At 31.9% G+C, this 12,866-nt stretch overlaps 2 protein-coding genes across 2 annotated transcripts in view; one reads left to right on the top strand and one right to left on the bottom strand.

Annotated features, from left to right (window-relative positions):
- LOC148271516 (unconventional myosin IC-like) overlaps positions 1-12,866 on the top strand; it is an 81,789-nt gene that overhangs the window by 7,172 nt on the left and 61,751 nt on the right.
- The window catches only part of LOC148271517 (GATOR1 complex protein NPRL2-like), a 174,142-nt gene continuing 162,162 nt past the window's right edge, over positions 887-12,866 (bottom strand). Inside the window, exon 7 of the transcript XR_015825078.1 lies at positions 887-944. The gene's annotated coding sequence lies outside the window, so the exon portion shown is untranslated. The remainder of the gene's footprint in view (positions 945-12,866) is intronic.

The following is a 12,866-nucleotide window of genomic DNA, read 5'->3' on the forward strand; positions in this document are numbered from 1 at the left end:
TACCTATTAAAATAAAGATCTTAAAAATGTAGATAAAATTGAAGATATATGTTAACTTCCCGTTGTAATTGGGGCCCTGGTCTTCTATTTACCGAAGTTCAGCGACCAATGATATTTGAATCGAGTTTCACCGGTTGGGTAGCATGTAACCGACAAAAGTAGGTAACTCAAAAATATTAAAATTGTAAAGGATTTTAATTCCATCACTACCCTCAAAGTGCTATTTACTGCCTTGGTTAGAAGTAATTTAGAATTCAATTCAACAATTTGGTCACCTTATTACAATGTTCATATTTTAAAGTTAGAAAGAGTACAACGTAAATTCCTTAGATTCATCAATTACAAACTTAATATACCCGCTGAAAATATTGATTATGATAATTTATTATGTACACTAAATATGTCAACTCTATGTAAAAGAAGAATTATAAATGACTTATTAAATTTATATAAAATAGCGAATGGCGTATTGGACGTCCCGGAATTAACTAGTGTTATCAGCTTGAAAGTACCTCTTCGAAATACACGGCAGCTAACGTTATTTTTTGAATCTCCTGGCAGTCACAATTATTATTACAATTCACCAATACCTAGACTACACCGGCTAGGTAACGAGTATGGTGAAGTTGATATATTTTGTCTGTCTTTATATAAATATAGGTTAAGTATTCAAAAGGTTATAAATTAATTTATGTAAAATTTCTTAGTATTTTTCTTTATTTACTATTTCTTTTTCTCATGTATCTCTTTAATAATGTATAAACTTTTATGTATGTATATGTATGCGTGTATGTTTTCATATGTAAATTTTTTAAATATTTTTCTATGTACCATATACCTATGTTGGTACATTTCCTGATTTTTACTTATTATTGTATCTTTTAGCTTTTCTTATGTTATCTTTTATTTTAACCAAATTTACATACTTATGTTTCACTGCTGCACTTAAATGTAATTTCTAAAATATGTAAAAGCCCATTGGGCGTGTAAATCAATAAATAAATAAATAAATAAAATGTTCTTGCCGAAAATATGAAAACTCCTTCTATCGAAAAACATTCTATCGTCTTATACTGGTTCTGAATTCTTGGCATGTGCAAAATCAATTTGTCGTTACCCACGAATTTTCGGCATTCAAATCACGAAGAAGACATTTCCTTCTAAGGATGTCGTTATCGGAAGAATCAGTAATGGCTAAGGTTACATGTTATTTTTAGAACACTATTATAAATCACAATCCTTATTTAAATTAATCGATCATCTCTTTTTATAACATTGATTGTGTTAGATCATGTCGTGTGTAATTCTTTATACATTAATATAATATTTGCTTACGTTCCGATGACATGTAATTTATCAAACAGAACGAAATATTTTAATCTTCGTGAATATTATGAAACAACGTATTAAAAAATACTCTTATATTATTTAAATAAATAGTTATCGTTATTTCTCGAAAAAAAAACGTCTGACTACCATAATTCCTTTGGTCCCTGAACATGGATTTTGTAGAGTTTTCGAACTTTTTCATTTTTAATTATCTTATTTATAGTTTGAAAACTGGTGTAAAACTTTTGTAAACTATGACCACATTTCTGACTATCGTAGGCAACTGAAATGGCTCAAAATTAAACAGCGGAGAGACTATCACTCCCTCTCGCTTCTGTTCAATGTACTTCATAGTCCTGACGCTCCTATATGCCTGCGTGAAAAATTTCAACGCTTATTAGTTCATGGTTGACCTCTTCGTTCTAATTCTCAAGGCACTCTCTTAATACCCATCCACAATTCCTCTTTCTTCTCTAACTCATATAGTGTCCATGCGGCTCGACTGTGGAATCATCTCCCATCCACCATCAAAGATATTACTACACTATCTCTGTTTAAATCACGCCTGAAGAAATATCTCCTTTCTCTTCCTTAATCTCTCCTCTTTCCTTTTTTCTCTTTTTTCCCTTTTCCCATTGAGTAATAGTTTTGATTTAAGGTAATTTATTTTTATATATCTTTAGCTTTGTAATATTTTTTTTTCTATTGAATATGTTCTGTAACTTGAATCATAAAAATAAAACTTTTATTTTATTAATTGGTTGGAAGAAATTTCCATTCGGCAAAAAGCCAAATAAGACAAATAAAATTATGTACAAAAAGTTAAATAAATTAATAAAAAAAACTATTACGTATTTTTCTTGTTTTATTTTTAACCTCCCTAAATGGAAAAAGTAGTACAAATTTAAGCCGTCACGGAATGGCAGGACACAAAAGTTGTTGTTTTTTTCAACATGATATATTTAGAAAAATCAATGAAGAGCCGAGATTATAATCAAACAATAACAATGTTGCAATAAAAAAGAACTCGCCTGGATTATTTTTTTCGAATTAATTACTTCTAGGTGTCCGAAATTACTTAAAAATGTCAAAATATGTACTGACAGCGTTTAGTTGCATCAAATGCATTGTGATATAAGCGATACATGAGTTATTTTACACCATGACAAATGTGTACCGTCAGGGAGCAAAGAGTTTTCCAATATTCGGTTTTCCAGTGGGGAAATATCATAATATTATTTATGTCGTTATAATGAATAATGAGGAACAACACGGAAATTTGATTGTATCCGAAACATTTATAAAGTTTACATAAAAATAATAAATATACTTGAAACATAACACATGTAAAATACAAAAATATGTGTCGTCGTCATCAACAAATTATTTTACCAATTTATTAACGCCGCATCGCGTCGGCGTTGCGTCGCGTCGGTTTAAAAAAATCCACAGATTTCGTAGAATTAGATGGAATGGGTGACGCTGGATGAATTTGCGTCATAAGAAAAAATAAAAGCCCGAATTTAATCAATCTAGATCTAAAAAATGCAATAGTGGCGTCAATAACACGATTTTTAAAATTTGGATTATATAATACTGGTTAATCATTTCACTTTCAATTTATTCGGTTAGTTTTTGTAAACAAGGCATAATTCCACTCCTAGGGAATTATCGAGATTGTTTTTTTTAACAACAGAACGGGGAATCATTTTAGATCAGGGAATATGGAGGTCTAGGTATCTACAGGGCTTACGACCTGTCATTGGCTGGTTTTAGTGTCATAAAATGTTACTACGAACTTCTAGTTATTATTATAGTTAATCAATTCTTCTTTTTCTTATCTTTGCTCTTCCCGACGGAGGTTAGAAATCATCGCAGCAATTTTTACTTTACTGGCAGCTGTCCTGATCCAGGACTGAGTGCTGCAATGGAACAAGTCACGCAAGGTCTTTAGCCAAGAGATGCGTTTTCTACCTGCACTGCGTCTTCTTTCAATCCTTCCCTGAAGAATGACTTACAAAATATTATATTTTTCGCCTCTCATTACATACTCAGAGTACTCAAGTTTTCTTTTTTTTACGGTCTTCAGTACCTCTTTATCGTTTACCTTCCGTCTTAGAACGTCGTCGTTTCGGATTCTGTCCACCGTGGAGATGTTCAATATTCTCCTATAGCACCACATTTCAAAGGCTTCCATCTTTTTTGAAGTGGCTTTGGTGAGCGTTTACGTTTCGGCGCCGTTAAAAAGTACCGAGAAGACGTAACATCGAACAATGCACATTCGGGGGTCTAAATTAAGTACTGCTAAGAAGGTCACGCATCCTGAAAAAGCGGTCTTATTCCATCTCTATTCTGACTTTGATCTCTTGTGAATGATCCCATTTATCACTCAGCCAACATACTAAAGCCATCAGGAAAGTTTGTGACTTTTTCCGAAAAACCATACAATTGGTCTTGGAAATATTTATTTCCAGCCCTTTATTCAAACTAGCCGTTTGTCCAATAATAGCTTCAGGCTTTCCGTACTATCTGCTAGAAGGACAGTATCATCCGCGTATCGGATATTATTTATAATGTGTCCATTTATGCTAATGCCGTCGATTAGTTCTCTTAATGCATCTCTAAAAATGGCTTCTGAGTAAATATTAAAAAGGAGAGGGGACAGAATGCATCCTTGCCGGACGCCTGAACATATGTCTATATCCGATGTCAATTCATCATCCACTTTCACTGCAGCTTTTTGATGCCAGTAGAGGTTACCAATTATTCTTATATCTCTTAAATACAGGTTGTTTCTTTTTAAAATTTCTATTAGTTCTTTATCAAATGCCTTAGCAAACTCTATAAAACACGCTAACACATCAATGAATACTGAAATGTATTTATTTAGAAATTTTATTTCCTGCATACGCCTTCTTAATTCCACTTTACGTTGCAGTTATGTACCTTTTGCCTGAATCTACTAGATTGAAAGCCCATTCTCTATTTATTGGTTCGATCCAATTCAATATTCATTAAGGTGATAATAAAGACTGACATAATAATAAATAACGTACATTATGCCTCCCTTATTTAGAATGATGCATCGTATTATTTAGAGGAGCATATCTTAAATAAACATGAGAAAATAATTACTTAAACCTTCGTCACTTTTTTTTCTCATGTAATAGGGAAATATCACTTGTTTTTTATACGTTTTTAAAGTATTAAGAATCTTAATACTTTAAAAACGTATAAATACTGTAGAGTAAAAAATGGTGTTAAAATTTTTTTGCCACTTATTAGAAACATAAAAAATATTTTTAAATTTTTAATTTTTAATTCTCACAAAAACGGTCATTGCGTTGGCCACGCCCCTAATACATCACGATTCTTATTAATTTTCACTAACCTTTCAAATTTTTATAGAACATCGTCATGAATCTTGACGTCACAATTATGAATGTCGCGTTTTTCTAGTGACATATTTTTTTATAATTTCTTTTTGAAAGTTTTATATGAAAACATTTCTCCACAGTATCAATATTGATTTCGAAAATAAAATTAATTATACTTAATCCATTACATATATTTTAATCGGCATTCGTAGTACGTGATATTTCCCTATTATTGTTATTTTAAAAAATTAAATCCCTGAGGCGTTTGAATAACTTAAAATTATGAGTAAGCTCTTCAGAGGACCACTGGTTAAACCTGAGAATATGAGAGCGCTCGCTAACTACGTAATAGCCCGATACTTTAAGGACCTGTTCTTGGAGAAGGAGATTTAGCAATAGACATGACAGTATTCACCCTCAACACAGCCGGCTCAAGCTATGGCGTTTTTCTCAAATTATTGTATGACGTCACTCCTCATTATGTAATGGGAAACGTTAATGTAAATATGTGTATTAAATTTATATGAAACTTTAATTTAGTTGTAATATTACGTACATGTATATTTTTCCTGAATTAACTAAAAAATACTCGTAGATCTTCACAGTTCACACTTTAAGGAGGTATTCAGCACTGAGCCACAAAAATAATATTAATGAAATGTCCAGGAAATAAAATTTTGTGATTGTGTAATATCCAAAACATCATAACTTTTGAACCAAATGAGATAACTTCAATGTACAAAGAACTTACAATGTAAAATAATGTTTATTTTGATAACAATATTACATATTAAAATAGCGTATCAGGGATTACTGATGTTTTTTGCATTAAACCGAAGTGGACTTCAAATTTTTATTTTCACTTAAAAAAGCAATAAAAAAAAAATTTTTTGGAAGAGTAAACATCGCCGGCATTTATTGTTTGTTTTTATTATAGATCTTTAAAAACGTTTTTATTAATTATTATAAAATTCAAAGTTTTGTTTGAAATTATTGCTGGTATTTAAATCGTTTTCATTGATCATAGTTTGATTCTTAGTTTCGCCTTGAATTATTTAAATACTTCAGTGCTCTGTATTCATTATATAAAAACGGTTTTTTTTCCTCTTTCAATTATACATTTATACCAACAATTAACTTGAATAACTTATTTTGTGTTTGCGGCTATTTTTTAAATTTAAGATAATAAACGGCGCATTAAGCACATAAAAATTATTTACATAAAAACAAACAAATAATTAACTTTTTTTATAAACTATTGCCACCATATGTATTTTTCTCCAAATATAAATAAAAATATGAATAAAACGCGCCCAGCGCCAGCCAAGGAACTAGCCGATTACTCCAGCTTATTTCTTCATACAAAAAAGTGTACTATATGTACATTATGTGTACAAGTGTACTATATTACTAGGATTTTTCTCCTAGCGTCAACTTGCAGATGACACAAATTCTTTGAAGATTCTTGATTTGGAAAACAGTATTTCAAGCATAATTTCTTAAGGACTATTTTTCTCTGAGATGAAACTTATGTCTCGCTACACATGTGACGCTCGTGGCCGTTTTTGACATTATTCATTTCTAGAACAAATCGGCCAGTTGAAATTTCAATCTTATTAAGAATACCCAATGCTGACTGAATTCTTTGTGAAAGAATTCAGTCAGCATTGGGCTATTTTAATAAGATTGAAATTTCAACTGGCGATATTGTTCTAGAAATGAATAATGTCAAAAACGGCCACGAGCGTCACATGTGTAGCGAGACATAAGTTTCACACAGAAGGAAAAATAGCAATTTATAGTATATATCACTTACATTATATTACAAATATTTTATTTTTTTTATCTTACCTGTAAATAAAATCACCGTTTGCCACTGCTAACTAGGGAAAGCTTCCCCGTTCTAAGGCAGAATATTTAAAATTTATACGACGAAAGTGGACTTCAGTCTTTTATTCACGTATAAAATAACTTATTGCGATTATTTCTGCATTTTTAACTTTAAAACTGCAAAAAATAGACTCCCGTGTTGTATCCTCTAAGGTACATATATAATCTATAGTAATTAACACTTGAGAATTTTCTCTCTGTAGTCTGTACCTATTCACCAAGCATTCTGCATTCGTCTCCCACTTTGCGTTAATTAGGTACTTAATCCTATAATCTTTAAACAAGTTGAGAAAAGTGATTAATTCGGTATTTTAACTTATTTAATGTATCTGGGTGTTTTCTTAATGCGGCAAATCATAAGCGTGAAAATAATTGGTGAAATACAAAACTTAACTTACGTTGTTTATGAAATGTGCAAATTCAACCGAGTCCAATTTGTAACAAGAATTCAATCTATTCCTTAAGCGAAAAAAGTCAGCATCATATTGAATTAGTTGTTTTTACCCTCAACCACTGACGTTAATTTACTTACTCATACTCTGACCTACGTCTCTTGAGACTATGTGTTAGTGTAATCTGATTATTTTGTTTTTTTTTAAATATATTTATGTTATTTATTGATATAACTGAGTTCTTCAGTGTTCAAGAAACGTGTCTAAAAGAAAAAAACAGGGTAATAACGAAAAAATACGACGCAAAATCAATCGCACTGACGCCGACATTACTATTTGACTACGCGCCAACCACTATACACCGAGGCGGACTTAATCGGGATTTTTACCTGAGAGTAACCATCGAGTCAAAAACACTAGTCTAAGGTTCTGGTTCTATTTCGCACACAGAACTGTATTCATCATCAACCTGCACGCAGAATTTTCGTTCGCCTATCATTCTCAAGGTCCTGGATTCAATTCCCGGCAGGGTGGTCGTGAAATATTGATCAATTGATTTTAAAGGTTTAAACTGCAATATTTCATTGTATTTGGACTGGCACCTGAAGCCTGAAGCGTAGGACTGATCATCTTCTCTTCCGTAAAGGATGGTCGAATTACGCCGCGTTTGGTTTATTGCAACAAATTTAGTTCTAAATAACTCCATAGTGAGAAAATCCAGCGTGTCTGCCAGCATTTGGACATGTTCAAAACATTGTTGAATTAACTAACTGGTAAAAGAAGAAGTGTAAAAATTGGAAAATTGTTTTCAGGCGTTGCCTAGTAGGTGAATTCATTCAGCCGGATGAATCTCACCGTCGTGATAAAGGTTTCAACTCTTTTACTTCACAAAAGTCAACAGATGGAAGAGTAGAGGAAATGTGGAACATAGGCAGAATGCTGAATGTTACACAGTGTGTAAAGTGGCCTCTTAAACCAACCAATGACAAGTCATTAGCTCTGTAAATGCCTAGACTTCCATATTGTCTTCTCAAAAATGTTTTCCCTCTGTTGCAACAAGTTTAGACTTTTAACTTATTTAAATAAGTTTCGTTTTTTACTGAAAATCGTGTTTCGGTCGGTCAATAATTATTTTGTATGTAGATAAGAACCGAAGAATCTACTTACACGTACAGACCTTACCTACAAATAATGTCTTAGGTTAATAGCTGGCGCGTGCCTATTTTCAACAGCCTTTTATTTGGCAGCATGGCAACATTGACATTGATTTACAAATGTTTAAATTTCGAATATTCAGTATTTCAACATTACAATATTCATTCAAGTCTATGAATATTTTTGCCATATTGATTTTAAAAGTTGAAAACATATTTTTAACCATTGTTATTAATATAAAACACGTTTCTTAACATTATTTATTCTTACAATTTAAAAAAAAACATCAGTAGAAATTTATGATAATTTGCTTTTAGAATAACAGTAATCTTCTTTGGCATACTTAGATGACAAAAGAGATGGATGTAAAACTTTGGTATTAATTATTAATTATTTTTGAAAAACTACGTAGATGTAAATACCTATGTCTTGTCGTGTTATTATGCTCTACTCCTGCATACCTACGGATGTGCTAGAATAATCACATTTAAAGTATAAATATGAACAATAAATAGACATGTAACCATGCGGTGCAGCTGAACAAGAGAACAGTAAAGATTATCTTTTTTTTTTCTTCAATAAAAAATAAATATTTGCGTTTTTATGATTTACCCAAATATTTAATTTTGAGGGCCATTTTCAACGATTTGTAAAAAACTCACTATTAGAAAATGGGAATCAAGTTGGGGTAAAGTGGGATTCGAACCACGGACCTCTGAGCCGTGAGTCCGAGACACTAGCCACGGGACCACAACTCGAGCCATTTATGATGGGACGATGGAATAATAAAAAAAAGTGCTGGAAAAGAAGGAAGCATTGTTAAATCTGCTGACAGTGAGCAAAATTGTGGCCATATAGTATGCACGCTGAATGAGGAATTTTAATGTTTTTTTATTACTACTTCTACTGCCATCACGCTATTTCCCCGTAGGGGTCAGCAGGGAGAATTAACCGCCACACACGTCGATCCTGGCATACATTTCTATCTTTTTCCACATTCCTACATCTTGACATACATGCCCTTCGGTTAAAAAACTTTATATGAATACCTAGTGCGACCTTGACATATTGCCCATAATCAACTGTCATTATAAACAGTAAACATACTTTAATTCACAAATTTATCTCCTAAATTGGGAAAAAATTGTATCTGAAGTAAATATGTTGATATAAGGAAAGTTTTTAAGCAACATAATACACGTGTCGGGACAATAAATGCCAAAAATTAATGTAAATCATGGGAAAATATTCGGAATCAATTACCTGTGAAAACTGACTCCTTTAACACCTTTGACGCTCCTACTGCTGCAACCAAACAAACTGCAATTCACCATTGTCGATTTTTATTTATTATAACGTAAATATCCAAGTTATTTACAAACAAAGCCAAGCACAGCTTCAAAAGCATCCAATCGAACCGTTATGTTTATGTTGTCAAATAAAACAAAATGGTCACTAATTGGTTGCTAACCAACAAACCAACATCGCTTGCGTTCTATGAAACATAGTGATAGGGCTTCTCTATAGGTCCACGCATTATTTACTCTGAGGAAATATCACATACTACGATTACCGATAAAAATATATGAAATGGATTTAGAATAATTAATTACATTTTCAAAATCAATATGGATAATGTAGAGAAATGTTTTCATACATAAATGTGAAAAAGAAATTTAATTAAAATATGTTAGAAGGAAAACGCGACGTGTTTTCCTTGGTTGTTGTGACTTCAAGATTTATGAAATTGTTTCACACAAATTTCAATAGCAGGAACAAATTAATAAACATGAATCATGACGTATTAGGGGCGTGGCCAATGGAATGACTGTTTTTGCGGGAATTCAAAATTACAAATTTAAAAGTATTTTTTATGCTACTAATAATTAGCAAAAAATATTTTTACTGGATAGTATTTCGTAGACCTTTATTTACTTTAAAAATGTAAAAAAAGTCATATTTCCTTATTGTGGAAGGCAAAAAAAAGCATTAAAATGACTAAGATTTTCCAAGAAAATAAAAAAATAACATAAAATAATAATTTTATAATAATTTTTAGTGTGTTTTTTCTTTTAATTTTTCGCCTCTTTAAGATTTAATATAACTCTTTGACATTTAATATATAATAGCATAAGGGTCAAAGCTCTAATGTAAGATGTTATTTGAAGATGCAACAATTGATTTCGGTTCATTGATGCAGTACCCTGTGCACTATAAGGTGTGAAGAATGTTTTGTTTTTATTTCATTTTATTTTTATTTCAAATTAAACGTGCCACCTGAAGCGTAAGACAGATTGCTTCACCTCCTTGTAACAGATGTTCGAGATAATTTTGTAAATTATTTTTTATAAGGTAATTCGACAAAGATACATACAAACATAAAACAAGTGGAAAGTACATTATTATAGTCAATAAACTACAGCGGGGATGGAGAACATTTTAAAGAACGGAATATGAGAGTCTAGGCATTTACAGGGCTTATGAAGTGTCATTGGCTGGTTTAAGTGTCCTTTTAGTAATATGGTGGTGTTGGTTACCTACTAAACGTTGGGTTATGTCGTTTGCCTAGTAGGTTCCACATGAATTGCTAAATCCGCGTTGATATCGTTCCGTAAAAATCGTCTCGTGAGAACGTTTTTTACTTCACGCTCGTTTTGGATAAATCTTCAGACTAACCTGGTATGTGTAATGCACAAGTAGAGTAAAAGATTGTACTTACAGTTTTATAATGTACAATATACAAACTTAACTAAATTTAATATAACAGAGAATGGAAATACTTAAAAATAACTCAAGGAATCTAATTTGTAAAACGTAAAATAAAGCGGTTAAGAAAAAGTATGAAATCGTAACAATTAAAGTTAAATCAAGTTTTTGTCTAAAGAACGTGTGTCACCGAACACAGCCAAAACGCTTCTCTCGGTGTCTGTCGCTCGGACATAGCGTGACGTTGCGTGTGACATCTATAGTGTTTCCACAGTAACATTTATCAATTTGCCTGTGTTTGAATTTCCTTATTTCTTCGATTCCTCCATCTGTTGGTTTTGGTGAAGTTAAAGAGCTGAAACCTTTATTGTTTGAAGAGATCCGTCTGATTAAATTATTTCATATACTAGGCAACGCCTCAAAACAACTTTCCAATTTTTAAGCTTTTTCTTGGACCAGTTGGTTTTGTTACAATATTTTGAGTTTGTATACAAAAGCTGGATTTTAGCTCCTTCAGAGTCATAGAGATTTACAAATTACATCAGGGGCAATATAGAAGTCTACGCATTTACAGTGGTTGTGACCTGTCGTTGGCTGGTTTAAGTCGCTACATACACGCTGTGTAATATTCACCATTTTGTCTATGTTTGAACACCCGCATTTCTTCAACTCTTCCATCTGTGCATTTCAGTGAAGTTATCTTTGTCTACAGACATTTGGACAGACTGAAAATATTGTAATCATTGTAGTTGTTTCATCAATTTTCTTTTCATCCAATTTCTGATCGAGTATACCCCAAACTCAACTGATCAAACTGATCAAACCATCGCGTCATAAGTCAAAATTGATTAGACATTAAAATTTACCACGATTTACATGTAAAAGTAAAATGAATTCTTTGTTTTTCGTTCGTAATCTGTTTACCGGTTTTAGTTCACTGTTATTCGAATTAATAACATGCCCACGTGTGAATAATAAATTAATAACTCTACATTAATAACTCCTCATTAACAACTTTCGGCCATTATAAGGGACCGCAATATAGTTCAATTCGGCACAAGAATATAGTTCAGTATTTTATTTATTTAGCTTTTTATTGCTTACTAGCGGACCCGACAGACGTTATTCTGCCCGAACATTGGTTCGCCTGCCATTGGCTGGTTCAGCAAACGTGTCTTCGATATTCGAATTTTCGATAAACTATATACTAAGTGACATTTGACATTGAATGTAACATTTCAATCTTTTCGTTTCGTCTTTGTATGGTTTGCTGTTGCCCAAAGATATAGATCGCAGCGCCACCTACCTTGTACAATGGTGAAATACTACATACCACGAATACCGATTAAATTATGTAAAATGAATTAAGAATAATTAATTGTATTTTCAAAATAAATATGGATATTGTAGAGAAATGTTTTCATGCATAAATGTAAAAAAGAAATTCAATATAAAATACGTTCGTAGAAAAACGCGACGTGTTTTAGCCTTGACAGCTGTTTATTTATTTATTTTGTTAACATAAACGGCAAATCTGCCTTTTACAATAATTTACAATACTAAAATATTTGACCAAATTTTTTTTTTTTTTTTTAAAAACATAAATTTCCTTTTAGCCAAGATTTATAAAAAAATTTAACCCAAAAATGACGTCAAGATTCGTGACAATGTTCAAAACAAATTTGAATGGGCGGGAACATATAAACATGAATCGTAACGTATTAGGGGCGTGGCCGAAGGAATGGCCGTTTTCGCGGGAATTTAAAATTACTAAAATAAAAATATCTTTTATGCTAAAAATATTTTTTTTTTCTGGACAGTATTTTATAGTCCTTTGGCGAAGATGCTTTAAATTTTCACACAAATGTACATTAATATCGATTTTATTTTATATCGTTTCGATAAATAAATAAATAACAAATATGTATCGATGAAGATAGCGTTTGCAATCGCGGCCCAGAAGGCCGCAGACGATTCAGCTTTCAGGGTCAGCGTAAACTGGTTTGTATTGTTATTT

The sequence above is a fragment of the Micrasema longulum genome, unplaced genomic scaffold (genome assembly GCF_059751315.1).
Source record: "Micrasema longulum isolate JH-2025_06_02 unplaced genomic scaffold, ASM5975131v1 h1tg002826l, whole genome shotgun sequence".
Lineage (NCBI taxonomy): Eukaryota > Metazoa > Arthropoda > Insecta > Trichoptera > Brachycentridae > Micrasema > Micrasema longulum.